This window comes from Struthio camelus, chromosome 14 (assembly GCF_040807025.1).
Source record: "Struthio camelus isolate bStrCam1 chromosome 14, bStrCam1.hap1, whole genome shotgun sequence".
Classification (NCBI taxonomy): Eukaryota; Metazoa; Chordata; class Aves; order Struthioniformes; family Struthionidae; genus Struthio; species Struthio camelus.
Window position 1 is genome coordinate 8,753,171 of NC_090955.1, and position 6,000 is coordinate 8,759,170.

The 6,000-nt window shown below is 44.7% G+C and overlaps 1 protein-coding gene across 1 annotated transcript in view; it reads right to left on the reverse strand.

Moving 5' to 3' along the window:
• SLC41A3 (solute carrier family 41 member 3) overlaps positions 1-940 on the reverse strand; it is a 115,448-nt gene extending 114,508 nt beyond the window's left edge. Inside the window, exon 1 of the mRNA XM_068907003.1 lies at positions 802-940. The gene's annotated coding sequence lies outside the window, so the exon portion shown is untranslated. The remainder of the gene's footprint in view (positions 1-801) is intronic.
• Between the last annotated feature and the right edge of the window lie 5,060 nt (positions 941-6,000).

Here is a 6,000-nt window from a genome sequence, read left to right on the forward strand (position 1 = left end):
AGGAAAACTGGGACACCAGCAGTTCATAACACCTCCAGAGCAGTGAGCTCATTTAACTCTACTGCAGTAAGTTAGACTGGAAAGAATCAGGCTCTGAGCAGACCTAAATAAAGCCAGAACTCCAGGCCTGATAAGAATACATACGTGAAACAAATTAGATTTTACACGTCACGGACTAGACTACTTGCTGCCAAACTAGCTTAGAGGATGACTCAGTCAAATGTGATGCAACACTGTCAGATTCATACTGCACAGATCAGTTGTAAAGCTTTATGCTTTTAATAATAGCTTGCGTGCATCTATAATCATGCCATTCATTTTAGAGTACTTTTGCAAGGCTCCTCCATACAGGAATCCTTCTTCTAGCTCTAAAGCAATAGAGAGCAGATAGGATTTTTGTTCACTGTTAACTATTACGATAACACTTAAGAGGAAGCAAAGAGTACTCCAACCAGTTGAAAACACAGAAGGTAAATTAAAAAAGGGATTACACAAATTACAATCTGGCCAGGGCTGTGGGATTAGAGATAGCACAAGCTCCAAGCTTCCCATTTCATATCTGCTATCACCTCCCTCAGGATCTTGCCCTAAAGACAAAAAGGGTCAGAGTAAAAGTGCATGCTTGTTTCAAAACTCAGTACAGCCTTTACATAAACAGTTACTGTACAGACTATTGCAAATTCCACTGTTGCAACCAAGAAGAAAATGCCAAGTGCTAGACTCTCCATATCACATCCATCAACTCTCAAAGTCCTCAAAAAACACTTCCCCTGACATTTCCTTAGAGCAGACCATCTTTACCTCTCCACACAGCATCCCGAGCAAACAGCCAGATGAATGGGCACTTTGAGGTCGCCAAAATAATTCATTCCAATTCCTCGAGAACAAGCATGTTCCCTTCAGAGACAAGGAAGCTTTGAGTTTAACACTGCTTTAGCAGTGACACTAGAAGTGGTAAGCAGGCACTTTAGACTTTGAGAAGGGGGGAGGGGGGGGTCAGGAGAATATCATTGCCCCTTTAAAAGCAGCCCCTTGCTGTCTCTAAAGAGATGCAGCTGTGCTGAAAGGTGAGAGGGGTGAACAGCTCTGCTGCTCCAAACAATGATATAGTCATTTTCTTTTTTCCTTACTCACAGCCTAGTGTGAAAGGAATGCAGCTCTGACATCCTAATGGTTTTGTTTGTTTTTGCACTGTATAATTCTCCTTTTAAGTTATGCTGCCTCCCTTTGTGTTTGATGTACTGTCCAGGGTAACACCATGTAACCCTAGCTTGACTGGTAAAACTCAACTGGCTCCTTCTTTATAACTAGAGTGGCAATGCAACAGCAGAGAGCACTCTAGCCCTATGGGCTACACTAAGCGTTCCCAAATCACCCTAAGTCTCTCGTGCAGTCTGTGCACCTTCCTTCAAGTTCAGTGTTGCTGCCCCTCCACCTTCTTTGAGGTGGAAGTTTCAGTCATCAGACATTTCTCTGAAGTAGAGTTCAAGAGAAGTATGAAGTACAGGTCTCTTCCACAAGTCATGTCCAAAGCTCTGGTCTGCCAAAAACACTGGCCTTGTTCCCAGACAGAGGTGACAGATGGGATCCCTTTCCTGAAGGGAGGCTGGCAATCAGATATTTCCATCCTTGAAAGTCTGAGCAGTTGAACCTAGCAGCCATGGCAATACCTAACACTTCCCTGCATGAGCCCTGGCTACAGCCTCAGGCCTGTGGAGGTACATTTATATTAGTGACAAAATAAGTTCACAGTAAGAAATTGAATGGATGCCCTTTTGGCATAGTGTGATGCAGCTTCAGGTAAAATTGTCCTGTTTAGTTCTGGTAAAGCAAATCCTTAATGGGTTAGAAGTTTAAAGGCATCAGCTTTTGGGTTTTGTGACTTTCAACCAGCTCATGCTGTAAAACATAACATGCCTCCCCCCTTCCCTCAGTGGCCTACAGTCCTTGCCAGAGAACACCAGTTTTTAGTCAAACTGTGACTTGAAGCATGTAACAAGGTTTTGTTTCAGTTCAGTTTCTGGTTCAGGTCAACAGAAACTTCAAAAAAACAAGAGGTCAGACTCAAGCTGTGACTCCACAGACATTTCCACTCCCCCTTCCATTCCCCTCAGCTGTACCCTCCACTTCCCTAGGACATGCAGCCGTGAGTATCTGTGGCCCACCAAGATAAACCAAGTCAGACACGTCAGCATTATCATTACACCTTCACACTTCCCAAGCTACTGGGCAACATGAACCAGTCTAATTAGGGCAGCCATAGCAGCAGCTCAAATCCACCAACTAAACTGTAGGACCTCCCACACTAAATTAGCAATTATCTTAGAGGCAGGAATTCTCCAGTGGAGAGGGTGGGCTAAGCACTTACCTCACCTTATTTTACATTAACTGCTCTGCCTTCCCCTGATTTTGTGGGCCCTGTTCACCCAGGTCAGGTACAAAGAGAACTCATGTCCTGAAGCCTGCAGGTACACTCTGATACAAGGGAGGAATTCACCAGGAACATGGAAGGCCACCTGAGCAGATCAGTACTCTGGCAGTTTGAAAGGAAAGATCTGAGCAGGAACATCCAGCCCCTGGCTGTTCTAGCCCTATCCACTAAACATTTCTGCTTTTCTTTACAAGCCCTTTCTGTGTAAGGACTAGATTTGTAACAGCATCCTCAGGCCAACCCTGTGTGTCAGAGAACTCAGCAACACTGCCATCACTTTGCTTCTGCCAGTCCCATATTTTTGTATTCCCCCTTTACCAAACTTGGTACCCAGAGATCATTCCATCTCTTCTTTCCAAGCTAGATCTAAAGGTGCCATCTGCCAGCATGAGCATGCACACAGCAGAAGCAGATGATGCTGACACTGTTCTACTCTGCCCTTTGAAACATGTTCTCCGTGCAGCTGCTGTTACTAAAACTACTCCTAAGTGCTTCCCACTCATGGGGCTGGGCACATGATTTCCCCCAGACAGAAAAAAGATGGAAGAAAAAAATTTTGCAATTTCATTGCTATAAAGACTGTGGCTCATGCTTTGTCTGTCAATACTTAAGCAACTTCTGTCTTCCTGAACTTCCTACTTAGCATTAATTTCCTGACAGTCAGGCTCTCAGCAGAGCAAGATAGTGTATATATAAGGAATTTAGCTTCTTAAGTTTAACGAGGCAAGAAGCATTTGTTTTTAAAACCATCCTATGCTTGCCTCTTTCTTCTTATCCCCTTCTGTTTAGCCATGTAGCTGCTTCTCCATCTTAGTGTGGCCCAACACCATTCTTCCTTTCTCTGCCCCCACTCCCTTCTTTTACAGCTACTCCTATATAAAGCAGATTTCTCCTGAATAGCTTCTGTCAATCTGACAGCTCAGCAGGGACTAACCTCCATTACTTCCTGCCTAAAGATAAGTATCCGCCATGACATAAAAACTGAACAGAGAAAGAAGCTGTTATAAACCTAGAGCATTCCTACCTTTCCAACGTGTGGTGGAGGAAAAGAACCTCAAACAGCATCTCTACCACCAAAACAATAGTTCTGTGGTATGCACAAGAGGTCACTCATAATTGCCTATCCTCTGGACAAGACAACTACTCAATGTGGCATTCCAGGCCCTGGACTGTCAGCACCTGGATTTTGCTTTCCTAAGCAGAGACAGATGTTCCAGGGATCATTACTGAATCACCAGCAAACTGGAAGCAGAGCAACCTGTTCCCCATTTAAACATAATATGGCCAATATGTAAGCCCTGTGCAAATCCTCTCAGATATTACACTTTGGTCTGATGCAGTTGCACAGCAAAATAGATAAACAGTCGTCACTGGCTTACTACAGCCCTTCCTGTGCTCCAAGATGCAATTGCAACTATGGCCAGTGTGGTTCTCCCCTGTTTAGCTCTTTAGCTCTTCCAACTTTTCTCTTACTAGCCTCTATGATCCTATTTGATACTCAAAATAAGGCATCCAACTAGCTGTCACCACCTGAACAACGATAATCCTGAAAGGTTACAAACCTCATGTAAGGGGCAATGAGGCAGCAGAGAAAAAATTCAATTTCACATACAACTTCTGCCCTACACATACATCTGCTTCCAAGTCTAGCATAAGAGGTCCATATCCTTTTCTTCCTCATCCCCTTCTTGCAATGCTTTGGAAGAGGCCAATCTACTGGGGGCGGAAGCAAAAGGCAGGAATCATCTGTGGCCCTTCATCCTCTTGCTCCACGAGGTCCTGGCACTGCAGAGTCCAGCACTAGACCCAGCACTTCAGATGTGGCATCACCAGTGCTGAGCACAAGGGAAGAATCATCTCCCTCAACCAACGCTCTGCCTAATGCAGCCCAGAATACCATTGGCCTTCTTTGCCACGAGGGCACATGGCTGGCCCATATTCAGCTTGTCCACCAGGACCCCCAGGTCCTTCTCTGCCAAGCTGCTGTCCAGCTGGTCAGTCCCTAGCCAGTCCTGGTGCATGGTACTTCCTCCCTCTGCCACTCAGGCCACTGCACCCAAAACCATAGCATTAGGAACGTACTGCTGGGGGCAAGGGGAAATCATGTCCAGTCCTAAAGAGGAAGATCTAGGCCAACCTCCTAGCCTTGAGCACTTCTAGACTTTGGAAAAGTTCATTCCTGGATCCCTGCTTCACAGCAGCTTGGACCTTGCTACACATCTAATTTAACTGAGTATGTTTTACCTCTTGGGAAATGCTAACAGCCTCAAGGAATTAACTGCCAGAGCTGGTTTTTTTTCCTGGATATACATCCTCCATTTTCTATTGCTCAATTCATTTTGAACCACTTACTCTAAGATATAGCCTTCATTTTGGCTGCTCTTTGAGCAATCTTCTTCTGCCTGGATGTTCACGCCTTTCAGAGAATCTGTAAACGGCTATTAAACATTTCACCATATCCCCAATCAGATTAAGGCAGGATTCTAGTTTTGTGTGTTCAGTACCTCATAAGCAGCAAAGCAGAGACAGGGTTGAAGGCACTGATATTACAATATCAAGGGCTTCTCCAGAGAAACAGAGGCACACTTCTCCAGAGAAACGGAGGAACAGGACAAGAGTGAGAGAATAATGAACGCGGGAGGAAGAAAGAGAAAGATGCAAGATTTCTGTAAGGCCATGCTACTTCTTGCAAGCAGGTGTGCCCCAGTAAAGTTTCCTAAATTAGAATCAAGTAGGAAGGTAAGTTTGTTGAATTTATCCAACCACAGGCTGAGAATCATGGAGGAGGAGCTGGGAAGAAGAGCAACAAACAAAAAGTTACAGCATATAAGTAATTACTACAAGCAACACAGGGCAACTACAAGGACTTTACACCTCCAAAGTGCTTTGGGCACAGTATTTCAGTAGCCCTACTGCTCAGTAGCTAAAGGCTCTATACACCGAAAGCATCTGAGCATCAGCCAGCCATAACAGGTTCAGATGGAGCAGGCTTTATGACCCTGTTCAGTGGTCTTCCACCCCCTGCACTGCATTAGGCAGGGTAACTCAGAAAGCTGCATAAGCAACAGAAAGTCATGTTCCTTCCCTTCATATCCTCTCACTTCAATTTATCATCTTTACAGTTTCCCTGCCTCTTCCCTCTGACACATACATCTTGCTTTGGTTATCAAGAAATTCAAAGGAGCACTGAAATAAGCCCCATGACAACTGCAAACAGATCAAAATTACCTACCAGGAACCATGAGCTAAACAGATTGACCTTAATAGTGTTTGTTTCAGAAGAGTGACACAATTCTGTGTGTGGGACAGGCCCCCCCCCCCCAAAGCAATAGGTTAAGCAAACACTGGGTGTGATTTCTCAGCTGTTGGTTACACGTCATTGTTTGAATTAATTTGCCTGACAAAAGCCACTTTTATACAATACTGATCAAGCAAGGTCACAATGACATATGACCCTCTGAGTAGTAGAGTGGCCAGCTATTCCTCTAACTGCTTTGCTCACAGCACTAAACAGCAGCTTTGGTCTCATCCACTTCAAAAATCAGCAGAGCTATTCTGAGCTGTGGAGC